The sequence below is a fragment of the Lichenostomus cassidix genome, chromosome Z (genome assembly GCF_008360975.1).
Source record: "Lichenostomus cassidix isolate B80296 chromosome Z, HeHo_3.0, whole genome shotgun sequence".
NCBI classification, from domain to species: domain Eukaryota; kingdom Metazoa; phylum Chordata; class Aves; order Passeriformes; family Meliphagidae; genus Lichenostomus; species Lichenostomus cassidix.
In genome coordinates this window covers 49,063,899-49,090,003 of record NC_139511.1, presented here as the reverse complement: position 1 = coordinate 49,090,003, position 26,105 = coordinate 49,063,899, and the positions used below count along the sequence as shown (strand labels likewise).

At 42.4% G+C, this 26,105-nt stretch overlaps 1 protein-coding gene across 3 annotated transcripts in view; it reads left to right on the top strand.

Annotated features, from left to right (window-relative positions):
• KANK1 (KN motif and ankyrin repeat domains 1) overlaps nt 1-26,105 on the top strand; it is a 129,983-nt gene that overhangs the window by 12,117 nt on the left and 91,761 nt on the right. For 2 of the 3 annotated variants that reach the window (XM_085043283.1, XM_085043286.1), the window contains exon 2: nt 20,339-20,471. The gene's annotated coding sequence lies outside the window, so the exon portion shown is untranslated. Of the gene's footprint in view, nt 1-11,045; nt 11,151-20,338; nt 20,472-26,105 lie in introns of all 3 variants that reach the window. The other variant, XM_085043284.1, reaches the window with a different exon arrangement.

Sequence of the window (26,105 nt, the reverse complement as noted above, 5' to 3'; positions counted from 1 at the left end):
CACACTTTGTTCACTGCCCATCAAGTCATGCCTGCTCCTCCTCTTTCACCCTGCTCCTGAATGCTTGCTCTGTTCAGAGTCTCTAAGGCAATACAGTAAAAAGAGGGGTCACCAAGAAGAAAATGGAAGAAATTAAAAGGGAGAAGTGAAAAAGCTGTCTCTGACATAATTCAGGTTCTTCTGTCTAATCTGACAAGTATAACTTTTTCTTGAGAAACTGTCCTTTGCTTCACATTTTCAGCCTGTCATCAAATTTCTGATAGTTTTGAACTTTGTCTCACGGGGCTATTGCAGGAGCAGGAGTAATGAGCCAGTAGTGCAATTCCTTTTCTCCTCATTGCAAGGAGGGGGGGGGGGAAAAAAGGCACAGCTGCCTCCCACTGTAACATAGCAGCAGTGGGTGACTGCCATGACTTTTCAGGCTATTGCAGTCTTACAAGACGTTGTAGTTTGGAAATGGAAAAAGAAGAAATACTGGACTATTCTTGGTACCAAGTTCAAGGCTCAGCATTGCAAAGAAAGTTTATGTGTAGCTAATAAAAGATATTCATACTCCTTGGCAGCATGCTGAGAGAACTTTTTCTGGCAAGGAATGTTGGCTTGACCTTGCCTTGTCCCTGAGTGTCTGAGAACTTGTGTTTTTGTCATCTTCTCAGCAGAATACAACCTGGGATAAAGCACATAGTGGCCAGGGGTCACGGCATGAACACTTAAAGTGCCATGGTTGCTTTTATTGAGTACTCTTAGTTGCAGCTGGGCAATGAGGGCTGTGGGCTAGCCCCCTCACTGCCCTCTGTGGCCATGGGCTGTGACCATCTGTGCCTGTGACACACAGCATGTGCTTGCTCTCTTTAGCTCTTCCTGCTTTCTGCAGGAATCTGGTGTTTTCTTAGCTGTGAACACTCTTCTAGCCTGATTTATGTATGACTTTTTGGAATGGATCTCTTGATTTCCTTTCACTGTTAACATGCTTATTCACAGCTGGTTGTTACAGGACAGCATATGTTCTGGGTGAGGAATAGCTCCAGTTCCTGTTGGGACTGTTCCTGTATGAATTTTGCTACTGTGGAAAGAAGGCTGTTGTGCTGCATGGTTGGTTTGCAATCCATCTTGGACTGAAGTTGGATGGTGGTGATGGATGAGGTGATTAGTGCTAATGTTGAAGATGGAGTTACAGGCAAAGAGGCTCCTGGTTAACTTTCTTCTAACCATGAAAAAAGGGGTAGTATTTGTCTTGCTATGCTGGCATGCTGAGCTTCTCTCTGATCTAGGAAGTCTCCACTAGCTCCATCCCTTTTCTCAATCCCTTCTTCAGAACTTCATTTTGCGTCATGATTTGATTTTTTTTAAATTTTTTTTTCAGAATGGAGGAAACCCTCCTTATTTTTGCCTTGCTGTCTGTTGGAAGTGACAGGAATTGCATCAGAGCCTGGATTTTTTTTTTTTTTTTTGTAGATTAGTTTGTATTCCCTAAGGCTCTGGCATTTATCAGCCCTTTTTCACGATGAAGTTGCAGGTCACTGAGATATTTTAACTCCTGACCTAATAGCATGTGAGTGTTTCCTCTGCTGTTGCCCAGTTTGCTCAATTCCCTGTTTGGTCAGCAGCTGGGGAGCTGCTGGGAGCCTGGCTGGCTCCGGCTGCAGGTCGCACACAGAGCTGGCTTGTCGCTGCTATTAGCCTCGTCTGCCGGCCAGTGTGCCTGGCGGGAGCAGGAGGCTGCAGAGTTGAAATGCTGTCAGTGCTCTGAGCCCACGGGCAGGGCTGCATGGCACAGTCTGTCAGGCTTATGGGGGGGAAGGTGATGTGAGTGCACAGCTCACGCCGTGGAAGCTAAGCCGGCTGAGCCTGCCTGCTGCAGAGCACCGCGCTGCTCGTACCTGTTTCCTTAATGTTTGCTCTACTGTAATTGTCAACAGCCGTTTCCCACTTTCTTTGTAGGTCTTTTCTTGGTGTTCCTTTTAACCCGGATTTTTGCTTCAGTTTGCCAGTTACTTATAACTCCTAATTCCGGTTTAATGACTTTTTTGTGTCTGGGGATTGCACTTTATTTGCATCACAACAGAGCCCTGTGAAAGGCTTGGAGTAGTGTCAGCTCTGGATCTGGTGTCAGGCAGTTCAAAGTGCCAGGCATGAGATTTATCGAGTTGGTCACTTTGTCCTACGAAGCTTGAAGATACTGATCTCGTTGGAAGTAGGCAGGTGGCAGGTTAAGCAGCACATCTGAGAGTTGCCTGCCGAAAAAAACTTGTTTTAATGAGAAAGAATACAAACGTAGCAAGTTTGTCACAAGAAGAAGTTTCAGGAGTTCAGTTTTATGACATCTCTAGTAAAAAGAAGTTAATAAACACCAAGAGATAAAGAATATCTCAAGGGTTAGTTAGTCTCTTATTTTGTGTGTTATGGCGTATTGATTTAATGAGATTGTAGAACCAATTTCTCAAAGCCTGATAATAAAGCACAGCAGTTAAAATGAAGCTGAAGCTTGGAAGAAATTATTTAGTTTTGTGGACTGTTTCTTTCAACACCTTAGATTAATCACGTTTTGGTTTTGTTGGTTTTGTTTGTTGGTTTTTTTTTTAATTAAGAGTTCATCATACCAGAACTATGTAGCAAAATATGCTTCTTATCTGCATCCCCTCAAGCTGCATTTCTTTTTAATTGCCAAATGCTCTATTTGCCATTAGAAGCACTGCAAAATATTAACATGTCTGTACTGAGAGACTGTCTGAAGGAAAATGTTGAAAGAAGTCTGCCAGCATCAGGACTGTTTTTTTAAGGTTGCTGGTAACTGTGTGAATGCTTCATTTTAGCAGGAAAAAAAGGAAATGACTGCAAAACCTTAGCTCTGTCTTGACTTTTCCCAGCTGCTGTCTCACATCTTTAAGATAATTTCTTTTGTTTTCCTCTCACTCAGCTCAGGCCCAAAAGTTGCAAATGGGTCATTGCGTTTGGAAATTTTTCAGTTTCTAAGCATCCTTTGGAGAGCAAAGGGGAAAAAAAATCTCCTCTAACACACAAGACCCCCCAGCCGCAGTACATCCAGCAAGTTTTGCAATCCTTCAGTACTGCCACAGTGTCCTGCAGTTGCTTGTTTTCCTCTTGGTGAATTTGATGGATCCCTGTTCTGTTAGCTTGCTTCAGATAGGTAGCAAGAGAAGGAATCGCCTTTCCAGAAGGAACTTCTCACATGCTGTGAATGCAAATAGCCTGTTTGTTCCCCTCCCACCACCTAAGTCTTTCTTCCCGGGCTTTGTGGGATTTAGTGCCAGCTCACAACACAAGCGTGACAGCTGGTCAGTGTCCAAAGTCCTTTTTTATTGTTTCAACTTTAATCAGGAAATGATTTGTCCGAGGATCAAAGCGCTCTTGGGTGAATTAACTTTTTTTTGCCAAACTGTGGGTTTGATGCATATGTAAATATTGTCTGATATTTATTGGGACTACGAGTGGTGCTGACACGGGAGTAATTTTTAGCTATAACCCGAATAATACTGGGGTTGACTCTGCAAGTTTTACAGAGCAGCCTGCATGGACTATTAGAGATCACATTTGGAAATTAGATCAGGTGTGCCACTCAAGTTGCAAAGGTTAAGTTGGCAAAAGGTTTCTTAGCTCATCTCCTGATACAACTCCGAAAGCAGCAAACAAGCTACCAGTGTAGACAGTGACTTGTCTGTCTTTTCCTCCTCTTCTGCCTCTGTTTCTGAAAGACAGTTGCGTGTCACTTGGCACTGCCTTGGCCTTTGGAGGCTTTGTGACACTATGGAGATGTGAGAGCACCTGTGCACCTAAGAGCACCTGTGCACTGCTCTTAGGGCTTCTGGGAATTGCAGAGTTTATGGGTGTTCTTTGTGCCATGCAAAACTGCAGTGAAGTAAAACCCCCTGGGCAGGACTTGGCAGTGTTCACAGCTTGTGTCTGTGTGTTTGCACATATTTTATTGGAAATGCCATGCTGTGGGAGTGAGAGAAGGGGTGACATCCTGTGCCTGGGATTTCTTTGCTCCCTGGAACACAGGTAGGGCGCTGTTCTTCGTACAGGTGTGTGCATGGCTGTGTCAGTGCTGGTGGGAGAAGCATGAGCTGCAGGCACAGGTGGAGGTGGTCTTCAGCTAGGAGATATGTGCTGTGAGGAAATGAAACTGAGCAAGGTTGTGTTGATGCCTGAGGAGAAGATGGGAGGGGGAGGTCAGGGTGCAAGGCACCCTGGTGGTAAGGTTACCCTGATGGGTGACATCACTCTTAAGAAGCTGTTACAAGAAGGCTTCTTGGGGGAAAGCTTCTTTATGCCTTTTGTCCATGAGAGCACATACCTCTGCATGACTATTCAAGACAGCAGTCCCATTATGAAGGTTGGACGCCTTCTCTTCAATATTTAGGATCAAGTTGGGGTTTTTTCTAGAAAAATTGTATTTGGGTAAAATATACCCAAAACTAAAGTGTACCGTTTTTCCCTGCTCTCTGATTTCAGCACCATGTTTTGCAGTCACCCTCAAGTAACTCCCCACCTCGTATGTGGGGAAATCTGGGGTGGTAATGCTATTCTGCTGCCTGCACTGCCTTTGGGGATGTGAAGGGCTTGTGCTGCAGAACTGTGTCGCTTCAAGGAGGTGAGGCTTGTGCTCTGGAGAGGGGGACAGAAAATTGCTGGTACACGGTGAACTCTGGGCTAGTGAGTTAGTATTTGTTTGGTACACCTGAGGGCAAAATGGTAAATTCATGGTGTCAGGATGCCTGACAGATGTGAAAAGAGTTGGATTGAAAAAAGACAAAGTGAGATGTTAATCAGTAACAAGCTGAGTCATCTTGTAACAGCTTGCAATGCCAAGTAGAGATGTACACAGCATGAAAGGAAGGAATGTGCAGGAGTGTGTTTATTCCAAGTAGGGAAGCCCTCATCCTCACACTCAAAACCAGGGTATTTTATTGCTTTTGAGAAGAAGCAACAGAATGTAGTAAGAAATGTGTCCCTATGCCTTTTGTTTTCTGTAATGTTCTTCAGATCCGGTGGCCTCAGTGTGAAATGCCTGCTAACAAACCAGAGGGCAGCTGCTTACCTAGCCTGGGTTCTGGCCATCAGCATTCTTGATCCAGTGTGTGCATCTTCAGGGTCTTCTAGCTGACCTCTTCCTGGTTTCTTGTCCAGAGAAGGGCTTCAAGCCAGTCAGTTTTTTGGAGAGAAGCTTGAAGAGAGGGACTCGTTAACCTAGAATGATGTATTCTACAATGGAAAGTTTCTGCTTTACAAGGAAAGAAACCAAAACAAAAAGTATTCCTATTATTTACCCAGCACAAAGTCTGCTTTGTTTTAAGAATACATCTGGTCCTTGACGTTTTCATTTTCTTACTGTTGGGTCTGAATTGCACACCTGAGACTGAGCTGCAGGTGTCTTCAGGTTCGAACGAAGTAGGACATTTTTGCTTCTCAGATTTCAGTGAAATTTGTGTGGTGTGGTAAGGCCACAAATTATAATATTTTTTTTTTAGGGGGAAAGTGTATGGCTGGAATTGCTATGTGGGTAGGTAGAAAGTAAAGGATGGGGACAAAGAGATGAAAAATTGGTGTGAGAAAACACAGCTGGCTGGGCTGCAGATCTCCAGTGCACTGAGCTCTGTGTATCTAGGGGATGATAACACAGAGGAAAAAAAGAGTTTCCATTGCCTGTGTTTGTCCAGTTGGCCTGTTGCCCACTTGTACTCATGCAGTTACAAAGAGGTGGTCTTGGTGCTCCTGCTTCACTCTGGGTAGAGCAGAGATGAAGAGAAGAAGTGCTGGGAGCTACCAATGTAACTGGAAAAGGGCAATGAGATTAGAGCTGCTTTGGCTGTGGCACAAGTTTATAGCTTGTCCTTTAAAAAAAAAAAAGAAAAACCTGAAGTATTTAAATAACTGTAGTTTTCATACTAGCTAAAATGAGGGACATCTCAGTCATAAATACAGTGAAAAGGAGAAACATATGTTGGAATATTGAGTCTTTGTTCATGCAGGTGGATTTGATCTTTACATTTTTAATGATTGTGGTGTCCCTTTGCTGCTCCAAAAGGCTACAGCTGAGCTGCAGATGTTTCAGGGTACACTTGACTTCTGAATGTATTTGTCTAACGACAGCCAGAAGTTTTGACTTTTGCTGTTGAGACTTCTGTTATATGTATTGTGATAGTACTAACAGAGCAGTCTTGGTAGGTGAAGTATTGCTGTTCGCAGAGTGCTTGAGATCCATAGTGTTAAAAGTATGCTGAACTCTTTTTGTGGGGTGTTTTTCTATTTCTTCTGTCTGACTCATCTCTTGTTTTAGTGCTACATCCAGTCAGCTTTTTATAGCCTTTGATCCAAGGTAACTTAGCACTCAAGAGAGCAGAGTCTCGTGTCCTTGGTTTTAAAGTCCTTTAGCTACCCGTGTCTAAAACTGTCATGTCACTTGCAACTGCATTCTGGTCCTGCCCTTACAGCAAAGCATCTCTACTCTGTTGAAACTTGTTCAGAAATAGTTTACTTCAGGGTAACTTCTTCAACTAAGAGATGATATGAGATCTCATTATACTTTTGAAAGTATCTATGCCTTTGGCATGCTGACCTCCCACCAAACTCACTGTGCAGGGTAGTTGGTGCTCTGAAAATTAGGCAAGAGCGGCGCTGCTGTTCTTTCACTTGTTCTCTCTGCTGATAGAGAAAATCTTGAGATGATTGTCTTTTTAATGGCATTTTTCAAAACAAATGAAGTCCCTTTCTTGAAATGCTATCAAGTGCTTATTCCTAGGTAAGCAGGTACTTTGCAGCTAGAAGCTTGCAGTGCCAGGGTGAGGAGGAATTAATTAGCAACCTTCTTGCTAGATGGTGTCCTCTTTCACTGTTATCAGATTGCAGAGGGTAAGAATGAGGAGAAAAAAACTTACCTGATTATCTCATTTCCTGATTTGATGCTGGCCCACCTGACACAGCTTATGCCAAGCATGCTGAGTAGAGTTCAGTGAAAGTTTCCACGAGACAGGACCTTTGCAGGGCCGGGCTGTTGCCATTCCCACCTTGCACATTTGCCTGTCTATGCTGTCCTTTGGCTGGCGCAGTCCTTGTCAGTCACTGCTCAGAGGTTTTGGGGACACAGGGCATGACTGCTGCAGTATGAAGGGTGAGAAACAGCATTGTCACGGCAGGCTACAGCTTTGTTAGTTCTCATGAGGTTTCACCAGGGAGGTACTGTGGCTCAAGGGCTAAAAAACCCATCACTTTATCCAAACTGTTCCTCTCTCCATAGAACTTCTCTGTCACACAAGAAGTTGCCTTTCCCTTATCTCCATTTTTTTTTCCACTAAATGCTGCTCTAAGAAGGCAAGTCTTTAATTACTGTTTTGATAAGCATGGATATTTGTTAAGAATAAAACATGAAAGTAAATATGTAAACTTTTTTCCACCTTCAAAGTAAAAGTGAAATTCCTTCAGCTACCTTTAGAAATACAACTTTTCGCTTACAGTTGTGGTAGAAGCTGTTTTGTGGCAGTGTATCTCGGAGTGTATCTACATGTTCCCCCTTTCCCTCCCTGAAACTTGTTTGTACTACGGTTGCAGGAGGTTTTTTGTTTATTGTACGGCTATATTAGCACTGCAGCAGGGTACAAGCTACTACTCTTGACCCCTGGGGTTTCTATGAAGGTCACAGTGGAGAGGCTGGAATTCCTGCCTTAATTACATTGAAGCAGAATATCCATGCTGGTTTTCCCAAAAGATTAACAGAATGATACTGCACTGCTTTGAAATGTGATCTCAGAGCATCTAGTTCTCAGAACAGCTTCTTTCATGTTTAGTACATGCGTGGATTTTCTGTGTTTTTAAATGGCTAATTACTACTCCTTGGAGTAAAATGTGAATGGTAGTTATCACACTGGTTGTCTGCAATTGCTTTTGTCTTTCTTACCAGAAGCCTTCAGTGCTCTCCTGTGGAGTAGCATGAAGATACAAGACTGTATTTCCCTAGTTTGTGAAACGAATATTTGGAGGTGGCTAAACTGCACCCATTATGCAGTTGCTGTAATGTACAGTAAGGTACAGCTCTACATATTTGAAAAATAAATGCACAGAAAATTGTTCAGTGGTTAGGCTTGATAGACTGCAAAGATGCCTGCAGAATTTCAGCTAAACTGAAGACACTGATGTTGCTGTTCTAGGACTTTGGGAAAGCACACTAGAGAGAATTGTGTGCCTTTCCCTCCTTATTTATAGCTTGGCTCCCAGAGCAAGTAGATTCTTGGCTCCAAGGCAGCTATGCTGTGAAACATGGTATCAAAGTATTTGCTGTATTGTGAGCAACTGCTCTTACAGCTGTGGGCCCCGGTGTGGTCAACACAGCAGGGATGTTTTGTAGGTGCCCCTATTTCACACAGTGTCTGGGGTTTTCTCTGTGCTCTTGGTATGAGGTGGTGCCAGAGTACCTCAGGATGACCTGCCTTTGTCTTAACTTCTGTATGCTCAGAACACTCCCAAACCAGACTGCACCTCCAGGGAAAATGAGAATATATGTGTTTTCACTGCTGTTTCCCCCAAAACAGTTTAGTCTCCAACCTTCTGGAAATAGTCTCTCTTTTAATAATGATACAAGGCTCTTTCCTTCTTTCTCTCAGAACTTAAGTACTGATAAGGAAGACTGGAACACTTGTTTATGCACCTGAATTACCCCTCCTCTCTTTTACCCCCAATCCTTGTGTACGTACAGAGAGGCTATACATGACAACATTTTTTTGGATGGAAGCCCACAATAATACTGTTTTCTTTCTGTCACTGTTGATGAAAGTGTGTCATGAAGACACTTGCTGCAGGGCAGAGCGGGGAGGTGTTGGTGCTTCTAGTGCGTACTCCAGATGTTTATGTAATGTGCCTAAGCTTGCTGTGGAATACAAAATATTTGTGAAAGGCCCCCAGGTCTATCCATGGATAAGCTATTTGTCCAGGTTTTCTGAACAAAGCAGGAGAAAGAGCTTAACTGACAAGCCCTAATTAGCTCTGTGCTCTAGCAGCTCTTTCCCAGGAGAACAACTTGGGGAAGGTTGTTTTCAAACCACTCCTAAATTGGAATCTTAAAACTATAATGTTGACTTTTCTCTTTATTTGTGTTTTCTGGAATAGCAAACACTGAAACAGACTAGAGAAATTCCTGCTCTTAAACAATGGCAATTAAACGATTGCAACCAGAATTTAATGCAAACTCAGATCTTTGTTCTTTTCCTCTCTTCACTACAAGCCACTTTTGACTTAAAGCATTTTCATTGCATACCTCAGACCTTTTGAATAGATATTTTTGGTAGGCTTCAGATGGTTGCTCTGTCATCTTTTAATTCTTCTTTAGGTTATGTGAAAGAGGGAGAGAATCTTCAAAATAAACCTGACCACATTTTTCACAAGTGTGTAAGAAAGTATGCAGGTTTTAAACTCTGCATTAACCATTGTTTGCAAAAACATATTTAAAACTTAGCAAAAAAATCTCCAGCAAGTTCTGGTGATATGGTGAAAATAACTTGGCACTAACCAATTTTTTTTTAATATCTTGATTTCAAATACATATGGAAAAAATTGCCCTGAAGTTTTACTTTCTTTCTATGTGGTTACTGTGGCAACTTGTATTCCCTAACATACGTGGTTGTCCTGCATAAAGGGGAAAACACTTAGTTGAGACTACAAAATCCGACTTAAAATATCAAGAGGTGCTTCATTATATGCATTGCTATGATTTCCAAAGTTTTGGAAGTATATAATGAAGAACAAAAGATGCAGGGAGCTGAGCTGCTTGAAAAACAAAACAGTACAATGATTCTAGAATTATTCATGTGCCTTTGCTGGAACAGTATTCTAGATGCATGCATTGTCTGTAATGCCTGTGAAATTAGCTGAAATAAATACCTTCTATTCCACATGTATTTGTGACAAGCACGAAGAATGAAATGGGCTGAATCAAGAACACTGAAGTTCCATTGTAGAAAGTTAGTGCAGTCAGTTGCCCAAAAGAGCAACATGTGGATGTTGGTATCAAAACAAGTTTGGGGGCAGCTGGGATCAGAACAGCTATAGATATTGCTGTACCTCATTTAGTCAGGAGTGCAGCTAGGTCTTGATTTTGAGGAACATAAGAACTTAGCTAGAGGAGATTGTTATTTGACATGTGTGTGCAGTTCTTCTCTCTTGTGAACTCCATGTTCTCCCCCTTCAGAACAAATTGCGTTTTTTGCTGGTTTTCAGCCTTAAAAGCACTGGAAGTGTTGTATATTTCACAACTCCAGCTGTGAAAATTGGGTTGTGGTATTTCATTTGCCTTCTGGTTCTGCCAGCCAAAACTCGGAAGGTGAATGCTGCTTTATTCTTGAAGGGAAGACAAGGCTACATGCAGAGGACAATCTGTATACTTGGTGTGAAGGGGAAACTGCCATAAGCATAAATATCTGTGATGTGAGCTGTGGATGCCTCTAGAGTCAGGAGCAAGCATGGTCTCTTTTCTTTGTGCTTCATCTGCCCAGTTTGCCCTCCCAGTGGGTTTTTGTCCCAGCCAGCCCTGTGTATGGTCTGATTCTGCCGAAGGTCCTTGGATTGTGCCAAGGAGCAGGCAGGCACCACGCAGGTGTGTGTGAGGCATCACCCTCCAGAAATGGGTGGATGATGAATGGTGAAATGTGGCTGGTGCTGCAGCAGGCATCGCATCCTCAGAAGTGCCGCATGAGTGGATGCGATGGGTTTGTGGGGTTGAAGGAAAACAATATGACAGTATTGTCAGTGGTAGAGCAGAAAGCTCAAAATTCATGGTTTAGCCCACTGAAGTCTTGGCTTGGGGTTGGCAGCACTGACATTTTGTCTTTGTAACATATGCATAGTTCTGCCCTGAGAAAATTTCTCTGGCCTTAAAAAATTTTGTTTCCTTGGGACCTCATGAAAAATCTTCGTAATTGATGTTTGGGTTATAATCTAAGCCTGGTGTGTCAGTGTGACTTTTCCATTCATATTGGTTTACCGATGAAAGACTGTGTGGCAAATACCCAGAGTAATTATGCATGTTTCTAATGTTTCAGCTTGAATAATACCGCCCACCTTCCCAGAGAGGTCAAGTTACTGTTTCAGGCATTTCAGTTAAATAATGTACGGTGTGCCAGAGAGAAACAGTGGACTAGGAGCCTGTAAGTTTTTAATTTTTTTTGTTTGTTTGTTCTTTCAGTCAATAGTGAAATCAGCTCTGGTTTATGTCACTGAGTAGGTTTTGATATTACAATCTGAGGGAATATTTAAAGTATATCTAAATGGGTGAGTACTTGTGGCTTGCAGTGGTCATTTGCTTTTGAATGGCTGTGCTTAATATCGAAGGAGTATTAATGTCTGTGTGTGTGCCTTGCTGGTGTCTCTTTCTGGTGGACAAACTGCTGCAACAATCTGGACAGTCCCACACAAGTCAAATTCCACTCAGCAGAAGCGCTGGTGAGATGACAATTGAATTGGTCATTTTTCATCCACAGTGACCCTGACTACCTGCAAGAACACTGACACGGTAATGCAGCATTGCAAAGCTTGTGCTGGCTTTTCCATCTGCATTTCCATTCTGTGCTCTCCCTCCCCTGCCTTTTGCTGGCTGCCCTTGCAAATGAGAGCCTGCCACTTTTCAGGCAGAATTGCTGAGGTCATTTTGCTTAGTGACCTTCATGTTTTATGCACTGTGTGGGTAGATGGACCTTTTGCATGTAGGTGGCATATTTTTCAGCGGTTCAAGAGAAACATGGTGACGATCACACTGTGCATATGTCCAGTCTAGTTTGAAAGATGGTTGTTAGACTACAGCCTTAACATCTGTGAGCTGGAGCATGAAAATCTAGTGTTTAAGGTTTTGGAGAGGGGAGGTGGCATTCTATATATATATAGAGAGAGAGAGAGTATTAATATTCTAATGAGAGTCTAATATTGTAATGAGTCTCACTACCTTTTTTTTTGGCAGAAAGGACAGGAATACTGGTAGATGAGAGGCTGGACATGATCCAGCTGTGAACACTCACAGCCCAGAAAGCCAAACATGTTCTGGGCTGCATCCAAAGCAGTGTGGGCAGTAGGACCAGGGAGGGGATTCTGCCCCTCTGCTCTGCTCTGGTGAGACCCCACCTGCAGTGCTGCATCAGCTGTGGGGTCCCTAGCACAGGAAGGACATGAACCTGTTGGAGTGAGTCCAGAGGAGGTCAACAAGTTCATTATAGAGGTCTGGAGTACCTGTCCTGTGAGGAAAGGCTGAAAGAATTGGGATTGTTCAGCCTGGAAAACAGAAGGCTTTGGAGTGACCCAATTGCTGCCTTTTAGTACTTGAAGGGAGCCTAGAGGAAGGCTGAAGAGAGACTTCTTACAGTGGTATGTAGCAACAGGACAGTGGGAAATGGGTTAAAACTGAAAAAAGGTATGTTTAGATTATGTATTAGGAAAAAATTCTTACTGTGGGGTTGGTGAAGCACTGGAAGAGGTTGCCTTGAGAAGTTGTGGGCATACCCCATCCCTGGAAATGTTTAAGGCCAGGCTGGATGGAGCTTGGAGCAACCTGGTCTAGTGAAAGGTGTCCGTGCCCATGGCAGGTGTGTTGGAACTAGATATCTTTAATGTCCTTTCCAAACCAGGCCATTTCATGATTCCAAAAATATTGCCTTTTGTGTATGCCTTCTTTAGTAGAGTTCCTGGTCAATGCCATTGCTGAATATGTAAGCCATGATAAGTTTCAGAAGAACATCCTGACCAGCACTGCCTGTGTCCTGCTTGTCCTCCCCTTACTAATCTTTCTTACTTATGCTAGGACAAACTGCTTTGTTTATTAGGGACACTGACAAATGTCTGTGATAGAGCATGAGGTTTAATTGGGGAAGGCTCTTCTGTTAAGAGCTGGTGGTGAAACTCTGGGAAGTAATTTGTCCTACTTCTTGGAGGCCACATAGTTGGTTAATTTTCCTGGTTATTGAATCCTTGGAAGTGCTTTTTTGTTTACCATCTCTCATCTAAAATGTCTGGTTTACTGTTTTGTCTAGAACATGGTGCTCTTTAAGGCATAGGAACATATAGTAGTTATTCTGGATTAGTTTGCTTCACAGAAGTAAATTCAGAATGACCCTATTTTTAGCTCCTCTTCAAATAATTGATTCAGAACATCTGATGAGACAGCTGTCATATGTGCTTTTTTTTTTCTTTTTGCACAAGGGAAACAGTATTGCCATGCTGATGGCCCTCAGCGATATGTGACTTTTGACAACCCTTCTTGTTGCAGCCTGCTGCAGTGAGGAGCATGCCACCCAACAGCAGTGTGCAGTTTGGGGTTCATCAATTCATTGTGTTTTCAGACCTTTAGGCTGAAAATGACAGAGGCTTTTTTCTCAGCTTGGTTCAGCATTATAACTTCCACAGAGCTATTACAGGACTGTTGTGAGCACTGAGGGTCAGTCCCTCACAGTGCTGGATTTTGAAGGCTGGTCTAACACAGCCTTTCCTAAATTTCCATCCTTTAGGAATATAAACTTTAGAATATCACTAGGAAGACAGGCGTAAGATCCACTTGAAAATCCCTAAGGCAGCTATGTAATGTGCATGTGGAAAGCCCAAACTGCAAAGAAATGACCTGGTCCAGGGTTTGATTTGGTGCCAGAGGAAGATGTGAGCCTGTTGTTGCTTGTCATTCCAACTTGAAGTTTCAGGATGTTGCCTGTCCCTAAGTAAGGGAAGCTTCAGCCTTCAGGCTGAGATATGGGATGGATATTTGAGGGAAAGGAATTCCCTAAGATACTGGTTCTTGGCATGCTGTCATTTGGCTACATGGCAGCTATCTTGGCAGCTGTTTATTAGCTATAGCTGTGTTACACCCATGAAGATGTGTAGTGATGACTGACATTGGAGAATCTTCATATTCTGGGAGGATGGGGAAAGCACAAAGAGGAGTTTTTACTGATGTTTGCTTTTGTCACTTGAAATCTAGCAACTAAATATTTTTGAGACTTACAAAGGTTACTAGTGTTTCAGATCTGCTGTTCCTGGAGATAGTGTCTATCAGTTCTCTACCTTTAGCTGAATTTTAAAGGTTAAAATATTTACTGAAATATCTTCTGCCTTTTAAAAGCTTCCAGGCCCATTTCCCTCTCTTCCTCTACTTGTACAGCTGAGATGGGACCAGAGGAGTAATAAAGTGGCTCCTCAGAAGCATCATGTCTCATACACAGGTGAGAGGCTATCTCACCTGGGAACAGGGCAAGCAGGATAGTGTTTTATGATCCCTTTCAGTTTCATTCCCAACCTTTGCAGTTTCTTTTCATTGCAAGACAAAAGAAATACCTTCATGCCCTTTCCTAATCTCTGCTTGCCTTAAGGGAGCAAGCACAGATTTATCATTTGTGTTGTTGCTTCTCAGCAGTATTTGACACAGCAATGTAAACAAGCAACGGATATAGAAGAGATGTAGTATGAGATATAAGTGGTGTATTGAGGAGATGGTGTAAAAGGAGATGATAGGTAGCTGAGGGTCTTTCCAGTTTTTCTTCTTTCTTGAACCACTTTTCTCGGTACCTTCACACCAGTGCTTCTCTTGTGACACCCTCTTCTGCCATTCCTTGTCCAACATCAAGTATCCCATCTAAACTGGCCTAGTAATGCCTATTTTGCTTTAGAGCCATAGGAAATACATTGTTTTTAAATCTGGGCTGACATTTGGTAGCTTAGTTTTGCAGTCAGAAGAATTACATCTGCCTATACATGGGCACATGTGGGGAAAAAAGTCTTCACAAACAAAACTTGGATGTGTTAATGACTTCATCTCCTCAGTTACTGGGTGCCTATCCCTACATAGGTGAAGCCTGTGAGTAGCAGTCTCCTTGCAGATGGAGCAAAAAAAGTCCTTGGTGAACTCTAGCACTGTCAGTGAGGCTTCATCTCTGGCAGCAGCCTTGGATATTGGAGTGGATGTTTGTGCTGTTTCTTTTCAGAACTTTGCCTATTTCTGGTTAAAACTCAGATCACTGTCTGCCAGCTGAAGATTTCCATTGCACTGGTTGTGTCATGGTATTGTTTGTCATACCAAGTAAAGATCTCCTGTCACAAAGCCCAGTGGGAACTCCATCATTTCTGTAGGGAAGGCTCTTGGAAGACTGAGTGGAACATGTATCTGACCTCTGAGTGTACAGTGAATGCTGAGTCAACATCACATGATTTGACAGCTAAGGTTATTAAGATTCAGCACCCATTTGTATGGCCTGCTGGGTTTTGTCACAATCTTGACCAGTTTTTTTTGTTTGGAGACTGCAGTGTTTACCTATCTGTGTACAAATATGTTCCTGCATCTGTGTACAGTTCAGTCAGCCTTTGGGCAAAAAATTTTTTTAAGGAGACAGCCTTTTATTAGGCAGTCTTAAACTCAGACGTACACCATATGTTTTGACAACATTTGTGAGTGTTTTTGAAATGGATCGGGTAGCAAATGTCTTATGACACCTTTCTATTTTTCATGAGCTGAAGTATTTGTGTGTAAAAGTAACAGTGAAAACTGCTACTTTAACTCTTACTTAGCAAATGCAATTTAATTTCTCATAAGTGAATTATTATGGGTTTTATAGTGTTTTATTAATCTGTGCTGCATCTGACAGACATGAGTATTTGTGCTTTCTGCTGAGACCATGAAAGTCTCAAGGACTCGTGATACTGTTTAATTGATGTAATTTCTCTGTGTCTCAAGGCAATGCACTCTGTTAGACAGGTGTCCCTGTGCTTTTGCCACAAGAAACAGCCTGTGTTGAAACCAGTCACCAACTTCAGAACACTGTGGTACAAACTCAAGGTGAAGCTGCCCTTCCTCGTGCTGTGACCTCTGTCTGTGCAAAACTGACTGACACGTGAGAAGCCAGCCTTGCCTGCCACATTCTAGCTGAGCTGGTGTATCCCATTTACCAGCTACCTGAGCCATCTCACTTAAGTAAAACCTGCAGAATTCGTGGGACTGTGCTTTGCAGAAGGTCTGTCTATTGAGAGGCCATAAGAACAAGATTGTCTCGGAAATGACTAATTTTTAAATACGTATTTGTGGGGAGGAGAAAGAGGGGAATGGGCAGGGGCTCTGCACAATCTGAACTGTCTGTTCTGCATGGCAGTAAAACAATTCCCTGACTTTGGCTTGTTTGTGCCACAGGGAATGACCTTTCTGCGTCTTTCCATTCTGTGTTGTGGACATGTAGGAGGCTATATTCTGCTGCACATTGTATTGTGTATCTGGTGTTCCATTTCCCTCTTGCTCTTCAGTTTTTCAAAAACCAGCTCCTATTGGGACAGGTGCTTTAAGCGACTGCAGAGTACATTATTCTTTACTGTATATGTTTTAACAAGTCAAAAGAAGATCAAAGTCCATTTGCAGTACGTGAAGAGCACGTCTCTGTACCAAGAGGTAGCATCAGGTACAGTACATAAAGCATTCTGGCTTTAGCCCAGTTCTTCTTTTATCGCCAGAAAGTTAAAAGCAAAGTCGCCGTGACAACAACTTAGCTTTTTTTACCCTGCTAACAGCCACACCATTACCTGCTCCTTGGAGCTTACTAAATGGAGAACATTTACACTGGTGCTAAAGGCTTTCTCTTGGTCTGTTTTAAGACCAGGTGAGAAGTTAAAATGTGGTCTGAGTTGCCACAGGTGATTGTCAGACAATCACTGTTATTACACATAGCTCCTCTGAGATGCTGACCTGAACCTTTTCTTCTGGGGCTCAGCAGACTGTAGGTATTCCCTCTCACATTCCTCCTCGTAGCAGCTGAACATGCTCAGTAATTGCCTGTCGATTATTTTACTGTTTGTCAAGAATTGGTGCAGTGCACAGCTCAGTGTTGTGTACATCGTAGATTTCAGTAAAACACTCTGCTTCTGAGAGGAAACACCCTTCCATGGAGGGCTTGTCTTTGGTGTAAGACTCTTCTTTTATGTGAAAGAGACTGCTTTGGGTGGGAGGTGGGTATCCAAATGGCACCATACATCAACACTGGGAGATTCCCGAGGCAGAGCAGCCATGCTGCTGTGGTGCCCTGCCTGGATTAATTAGTGTCTCTTCAGGGGTAATTAGCATGGTGCTTTGTGCCACCCAGACATAGCCTTAGTTATTTCCTTTAGTAATTATGAGAACTTATGTCAGTGAAGTGTACCAAGGCTGAATAATGCTTTTGACCATTTAAAGGCTTTCTAACCAAAAATGTAGAACATGTTCAACAGGAAATAGCATCTTTTTCACTGGAAATGTTACTTTCAAATTTATTTTAAAGTAACATCTCCTTCACACTGAGAATGTAACTACCCTTCTGGTGCTACACAGGGCATCTGAGTTAGCAGTGCTTGTTGGAGCACAGCATCTGAGGCATATCTCAATAAGCTATCCAGGCATGTCCTTGCCGTTGAGGGGGTTGGTGTTTTCTCAGGCCAGCATAAATTCCTCTTTAGATAAGTGAATCAGGCTGCTGTCTGCTGGAGGGAAGTGTGTGTGTTGGAGGAGCATGTGGGAGGAGGTGTTGAAGAGTATTAGAATGGAAAAGGAGAGAAGATGGAATGCATGTGTTACCCATCTGTAGGGAGCTTGTCAGGCTAGTGAAGTATGCTGTGAAATATGTGGACTCTCTTTTTTAAAAACTGTTAACACCATGTCTTTGGGACTTTATGGAATATCTGTTACATAGCGAGTTTTGCTTAAATCTAAAATGTTATGAAGGTTATAACTTCACTGATAAATGCACTTCTGTTGTATATTCAGTATCTCTGCTTAACTGTTTGACCATGTTTGTTTTCATTTCTGCTTTTCTTTCCTCCTGCTTAACACTCAGTTATGCTAATGACTAAGTAAATTTCTGTCTGGAAATAAAATTAGATTGCCATTTGTGGGGCACTTTAGAAGAATAATTACTTTTTTATGTGAGATACATACATCCCTCTTGTACAGATTAAAATTTTGCTTAGTGTTACACATATATTTTTAAATACCCATTGTAACAGAATGTTTTCTAATGTTTGGTGTTTTTATTAATACTTGTTAGGTGTGGTTTGTTCTCCCCTTAAGGGAAAAAATGGGTATATGGTGTATTGTTTTTTGTTTTGGTTGTGCTGGGATGTGTAGGAGTCAGATGATTGTGTACACATGCATGCTGTGATTTGTTTGGGGTAAAAAGCAAAACTGAAGCATTCCTTCCATCTGGCGTGGAAAACAGCAAGGTATGTGATAAATGTTAGCTCCCAAAGGATTTACAGCTTTCGATCAGTCCGCTTTGACAAAAAGGAGCAATTCCCACAACATTGTTCCTAGTCTGTCTTGGGGCTCAAGCCACGTCCTGGTTCTGGCCTTTGGTGTTGCAGTTACTGTGTTTTCAGGCTGATCTGGAACAGGTGTGGGCATAAATTCTCTTCAGCTAAATTACACAGAGTACCTGGTACAGAGTTTATGCTAGCTGTGGGACAATGTGCAGAATGGGAAATCTGTTGGAGAAAAATTAACCCATGAAAAATAGCAGAATGATCTTGACACTATGGTATAGGGACACATGGCAGCAGAGGTTTGAAAGTCAGGTTTTTGTGTCCTTGAACAGTGGCCCAGGGTGTATAACTGTTGATTGAACATCTGGAAACTGCTGTACTGCTTTTTACAGAAGTGTAGTGCAGGAGGTTATGAAGAAAAGCAGTGATTGTGGCAATTTCTGTAGTCTGTGAATATAGAGCTGCAAGGATATAATTTATTTCCTGTCATCTCAAGTTTCCTAATGCATTGCAGTCTTTAATATTATGTAAATGGAGATATTTGTAATCAGTTTAGAATGTACCTCCATTGTAAGAAAAGCAATTTTAAGGTGTCATTAATAGGTAACTTGCTGTGTGAAATATTCATATTTTACATAAATAGCTAAAAGTAAATGTATTGAGAAGGTGTTAGAAAGAGGAGGGGGAAGAAATTGACTGCTATTTCCTTGGAGTAACTTAAGAACACTGAATACTAATTTTTAAAGCTTATCTAGGCTTGTGGCTTTTGAATTTCTGTTTTCTTTTAACAAATGTAGGTGTTCAACTTAGTTTCCCCCTCCACTCCTCCCAAAGACACACTTTTAGTTTCCCTTCAAATGCTATTAGTTATTCTAGTTTATGAAGAAGTTTATTAACCCTTAGGAGGCTTGTTTTAAAGGATTTCTAAACAATGTGGGATTAGAATAATATATCTGTCCCTATAGGGACATTGGTCTGTGACATGCTTTAAGTGCTAGGGTTTTTATTAATTTATAACAAACTATAATTTTTACTGGGTGTGATTTGCTTGTACTCCATTAAGCCACCCTTTCTGTAGTTTTACAAACTGGGACAGAGGTCACTTTGTATGTTTGTACCAAAGCTTTAGGGAAGTATTTAACAAGCTGGATGTGTCATTTACCTGAAAAGAACCTTTAAAACTCTCTTGAGTAACCATGCTAGCTAAAGGTAAGTTTTTCTGCTGGACCTTCATTCCATAGCTGTCAAATGTCAAAGCAGCATCACTGTGCAGCTGTTAAACATCAGCATGGCCTCAGGGTGCAGCTGACTTGGACATCTCAGTGCAAGGAACCCAGTCTGTGTATGTGTGGATGTGCCTCTAGTCTTGGGATGTTTGCTCATTTGGGGGATGAAATGCCAAATGGGTTGGAGCTGAAAAACAAGTATGTAAAACCTAGTGGTGGAACATCTTTGCTGAATTGCTGAGGAGCAAGAGAGCTGCCTTGTGTGCCATAGTGGTGCAGGCATGAGCTCTGCTGCAGTTGCAGTGTCTTTACTCAGGTGGGTTGAGTGCTTCCAAGATGAGAATTTTGAAAAAAAAGGCCTACCCAGGGAAATGAGCCATGTCCATCTGTAAATGTTTCTCCTTTCCCTGCAGTCTATAAAGTACCTCCATGTATCTTCCACATGCATCAAGAATCCTGGCTTACAAAGTGCTAATACTTAGCTCACAAGGGCTTCTGATGCATTTCCCAGTTCAAACTAGTACTGCGTTACAAACGTTTACTGCTGTGTTTCTGCAACTGGTGTGGCTGGTGTATCCTGACATGCCTGGAGCTTTGTTTCTGTGCATTCACATGGACTGTTGTTTGAACAAAGATTTAAATTGGGAAGGGAGGGCAGGGTGACATGGCTATTGCAAGATGCATGCTTTCTCCCCAGGGTGCTGTAGGCAAAACGTGCTTAAGCATTTCACCTTGGAAACAAAAAATAACTTAGCCTTTCCTTTTTGTGGTTGTTGGTAACTTCTTTATTTTGCAGCAGCTTTATGCACAAGATATATTGCACAACATATGCTATGACTAATTGGTGCTTTTAATTTCTCTTCTTGTAGGACGATTCTCAGGTTCCTGAATGTGCTGTCAAATGCTGACACGTTAAATTAGCTGAATCCACTGCATTGTTTCTGGTGTTTATAAAGGCCTAAAGGAAAGTAGTGACCAGTGCATCTGTTACAGTCTTTCAAGGTAAGATACGATTTCTTTTGCTGGGGGATAGGGAGGAAGACAAATGTGGCTCCACAGACTGTCCCAGCCCCACCTCTTGGTGTCTAATCAACCTGTTGTGGTTTAGTCCCATGCAGCCACTTGCTCACTCTCCCACCAGTGGGATGGGGGAGAGAATTACAAAAGTAAAAGTGAAAAACTTGTGCATTGAGACAAAGACAGTTCAATATGGAAAGCAAAAGCTACGCAAAGCAAAGCAAAACAAGGAATTAATTCACTTCTTCCCATGTGCAAGCAGGTGTTCAGCCACCCCAGGAAAGCCAGGCTCCATGTCACATAATGATAACTTGGGAAGAAAAACACCATCACTCCAAATGTTCCCTGTTCCTTCTCTCAGCTTTATATGCTGAGCGTGATGCCATATGGTCCGGAATATCCCTTTGGTCAGTTGGGGCCATCTATCCTGGCTGTGTTCTCTCCCAGTTCCTTGTGCACTCCAGCCTCCTTGCTGGTGGGGTGGTATGAGGAGCAAAAAAGGCGTTGATGCTATGCATGCACTCATCAGCAATAACTAAACCATCCCTGTGTTATCAATCGTGTTACCACCACAAATCTAAAGCATAGCTTTTTATCAGCTACTGTGAGGAAAACAAACTCTAGTCAAAACCAGCACAAAACTATATGAACCTAAAGCCTTGTACGGCACCCAGCTATCAATATTTGTTGGTTATATGCAAATTCACTGCCTTCAGTGAGACAAAATCCATGCAATTTGAAGAAATATTCCTGAAGAAACAATTTATTTTCTTTTCCTAAATCACTAGTTCTACACTCTTGAGTGTTTGTATATCTTTCCATTAGGATGCCTTAGTCCTTCTGTCTATGTATTAATAGTTATTTAGTAGTAGCAGTATTCAGGCCCTGTCGGATGCCATGCTGGGACAAATTCTTCATCAGGAAAAATATGGCTATGAAGCTAAACATAACTGTAGCTAGAGAAGTGACCATTCTGCTTTGACTAGAGTTACTGCTGCCATCTTTCATTAACTACCCATGCATCTTTTGGATTCATGGCTGAATTGTCAGCTGCACTGTAGTAGTGCTGCTGCATATTCTCAGCAGCACAGCAGACCAGCCACAGACCAGACTGACAATCAGTCAGTACCGTGTTTATGCAGTGCCCAGTGAGCAGCATGGCCTCTTATTGCTGCAGAGCTGTTACAGTGACCTGTGACTGGGTGTTAGTGCCCCAGCAGGACAGGGCTATACAGATTTTTTTTTTTTCTTTTTCCTGTTCAAAGATCAGGTTAAGAGCAACACCAAAGGGACAGCCTGAATTAAGTCTCTTAAGAAAGGAAACTCAGAGGGGCAAAGGCTCTGCTGCTGGCTCCTGGATTGCTTCAGGCTTGACATCTGCTGTTTGAAGTGGCAGCTGAATCCAGTTTTTATTTACTTTTGCTGTGTGTCACTGCCTGCCCACGTTATTATATGTACTGCAATGTACTGCAGAGTCAGATAAGAGGTGACACACCTAAAACTGAATTTCTCTTTTGAAGAGGAAGGATTTAGTCTCTTGACAATTATTATTACCTGGGATGGCTAATTGTTTGTCTTGTGCTGCTTTTGCTGCTTTAATCAGAGTGAAACCAAGCAATGTTTTTCTACAGCTTGTTTGGCTTTTGAGTGAGGGTACACCTGGTGCTTTCAGATGGGGGCTTAGAATTGTTGCCATCTTCTGGGGCAGTTAAAGGGCTCCTGAATCTAGTGATTCCAAAGACATGGGGGCACTAGCTGGTTTTCCCCCAGCTGTGAAACTCATTAAGTGTGGAAAAGCAGATCTGCCTTTCTTCATTACTCCACGACCATTTAGACAGGGGTGTGGGGGTGTGCATGTCCGTGTGTGTAGATGCAAGCTCCCAGACTCCACTGACTCTCTCTGGGTCTGGTGTTTAAAATGAGCTCAGAAATGGGGCAGAGAGTGCTGCAATAGACCTGGGACAAGCTGCTATGACTGGGAAGCCTGTGTGCACTTCCATTGCAGGTGTCACACCAGCAGATTTTGGATTGGCCCTGGGCTCTTACTCATAGAGAAGTGTCTGCTCCCCCTTGCAGGATGTTGTTCTTGGGTCTACCTGGGCACTTGTTCTTCTGGAGATGATTCTTTTCACTAGGAGAAGCATCTGTAAATGGATTTTTTCCTTTTCTGGTGGCAAAGATGTGTTTTGATACAGGAAGAGAAATGCTTAGAAAAGGCAAAATAAGGAAACTTTATTGTTGCTATGACTAGGGTGGTCCCAATTCCCATGTTACTGTGTGCTGCAGCCATGTCCTGTCTATAGAAGTGGACACCCTCAGCCAAGCATGGGTAGAAACCATAAAGGAAGTGAAGGAAATGTGTGTCTATATGTGCAGAGGGGCTCTTTGGTTGCCTTGCAGATCCCCAGACCTGCCAGTGTGCTGCAGCATGTAGTGTAGTGCAGTAATGTAGTGCAGCCACAGCCTGCATGTCCAGCAGGGTGCAGTGGGTGGCTCTGCAAGGTACAGGGTGGCAGATGATGGGAGGGTGCTGTAAGGAAACACATGCAGACAGGGAGGAAGGCAGTCATGCAGACATGACTGCAGAAGGGCTGGAAAATCCAGAGCAGACTTGTATCTGTTGTCAGGGGGCTAACATCAGGGATGACTACTAACTGTCTCAGAAAGCACAGAAGCACAAGGGACAGTCACTGAGAAGTGGACAGTGTCAGCTCTTGTCACAAGGCTGTGGGTATGGAGAGGAGTAGGATGAAGAGATTTTCTTTTCAGGTGCTCTGAATTTAAGTCATCTCCAAGTTACATACATACATACAAACAAACAATCTTGTCCTTACATTGAGCGGCATGGTGAGCATGCTACATGTCAGTAGCACTGGGCAGTCACAAGAGGCAGGGGAGGACAGGCATTAATGGCAGCAACCATCAGCATAGAGAGGTGCTACCAATTAAATGTTGGTGCACTAGGCAGGGCTGCCAGTGTAGCAAGTCTTGGGAGAAGTGGGCTTAACTTCTCTCTGCAAAACACAGTATTTGAAGACTGTATGTGCTGTGATGGCATGTAACACAACATTTCATTTTGCTCAAGGCATTTTGCATTTGTACAGATCACTCATACGTTGAAATACTAATGTGAGCACCTCAGTGCTTTTCGCCTGTGAGTTACAAAGCCAGCATGTCACTGGTGTGATACTCTCCATGGAGAGGGTCCAAGAGCATTTTTTTTCTGTTTCTGAACTTTGCAGAACATGATCTGTGTGAATCATTAAAGCAGTGCACTTCTAATTGGATCACAAACTTTGCCAATGTAAGATGAGCAACAGACTTATTAATTTCCATTTATAAAACCATGATTGCTTCAGTGGGATTGTCTGGGGTTTTTCCAAGCCGTGTCCTGCAGCCTTGATTTACCCTTGTTTTTAGTAAAAACCAAGATTTTACTCTAATATCATCAGACTCAAAACAGCAGTTTCACTTTTCACCGCAGAAACTCAGCCTGTTTAAGGCAGAAAAAAGTGAAAATAACCAAGCTTATGAAGAAAATCTTTCACTTCTGACAGGTTAAAATACAGATTGGTTAAAACAAAAATGCTCAACAGTCAACTTGCTTAGCTAATCCTTCAGCTGTAGGTTGTTTACACTTCTGTTTGTCTTGAAATCTGTCTCTTCTCTTTCTGAATTTTCTGTGCTTGCTGGAGCAGTTAAATTGGAGTTTTAAACACTGGTTAGTTGGTTTCAGACATACTTGCATGTGCAAGGGAGATCTGACTTTTGAGAAAACACGTGTGTTGTAAGTGAAGTTAAGCTTTGCTCAAATCCAAATAGCACTGAACAGAATTTATTTTCTTCTCTCAACACCTGCACAATAAATCCAGTCATGTTTTTTTTATTTGACCAGGTATTTCCACTTGACTAACTTAAAACAGTTGTGGCTTAATCTCTGGCTCTTTCATCCTTCCTCCCCTTACTTGTGGTTGTGCTTAAATATGCCACAAGGCCATCAAGCTGCCCAGCCGTGCTATGCTACAACTTCCACCTTCCCACATTGATCAGAAGCACTTTTAGCATGTCATCTTGTCGTGCCACAGAGACCTGGAGGGTCCCATCTGGAGTGGTGCTCTGGGTATGAAAAGGTTGTCACAAACCTCATGCTTGCCAGTACTTTTTAGAGGGAAGCTGGGCAGGCTGACTGTAAAGGAAACAGCGGTTCAAGTCTGCAGTGTGACCCAAACGCACCTCCTGGTGGTGCTGCCATCCGCCGTGTGGCTTGTGGGTTACACCTGACTCTGTGTCCAAAAACGGGCTGAGAGGGGTGGAAGTCCCAACTGCATGTTGGTCACTGCCAGAGCAGAGCCTGGGTAAAACTGTGGGCTGTGCAGACCTGGCATGTGCATCCTGTGCTGATGGTGGCCAGCAGTACGTGTGCTTCAAGGTCCTTGGTGCCTTCTTGCTTTTCAGGCATTCAAGTGCTGTGACTTCTGTGGTTGGAAGTGGTGGTACTGACCGAAAGCACTCAACTTGTGCCACACCATATTTTGGTTAATTTGGCCTGTGGAAGGAACCTCACCCCTCACTTCTTTTACTGGCACAATTAATGTTGCTGAGACTATTTCAGTACAGTAACTACTGTACTGAAATAGTAGTTATTTATTCTGATAAAAGGCTTGTGTGCTTTTCTGATTTATATGACTTGTGCAGGACTAAAAAATAAGTTACTAATGTTTGGAACAACTTAAACATAAAAAAATCCCACCAAAACATCTTTGAGTTTTAGTTCTTTTCCTGTCAGAACCTGACCCATTCAGTCCCTCTCAGGATTTTCTGAGAATGACAATCAGTTTCTGGTATAGAAAATAAGTTATCTTGTTTCATATTTGAATCTTGACAAGTTCAGGGTTTTGAGCTGTTATTTATCTATTTATTTCCCTTTTTGCTGTTTCTCTACATGTAAGGCACAAGAGCAGCTCATCTTTCTTACTGCTAAATGTACTTTTACTTTTTCAAAGGAAATGCTTTGTCCAGTAGGAACTGTGTCTCAGCATGCTAATAAAACTCACTTTATGCCTTTAAAATGTTTATTCAAAGTGGCCTGGCTGGCTTACAGTAGCTGTGTGGGTGGACTGTCCTTGAATTTTGTAGACTTAATTTAGTACCACACAATACCCAGTGATGGAAAACAGCTATAAATTGTCTGTGCGCAGCCATGCATTATTGATAAAGGGTAGAAAAAGCTCTACCATTTCTTTATTTGATGTTGTTAGTGCAACAACTGGCTGATTTGTAAAGACATTTTCCCCTTCTATTGGCAGTAAAATATCTCTTCCAAATGAACTCTGAATTTTCTGAATTTTGATTTGTATGGGCTTGAAAACTTGCTTTGTCTCCAGTGTTACTAAATGTAATGGAAATGTTTTCACAGAGTAGAAATGAACTTAAGTTCAGGGGGACCTAAGCAAACAGTAAGTTTGATTCCATGCAGAACACAGGACTTTCCTAATAATCTCAAACTTAGAAATAGAAAATGGAGCATAAAGTCTCATAGTACATTTAGAAGAAAAAATGCTTTAATACAGTTCATTTGACACATGCTTAGAGAAAATGCTTTACAGTGAGTTCAGTGTG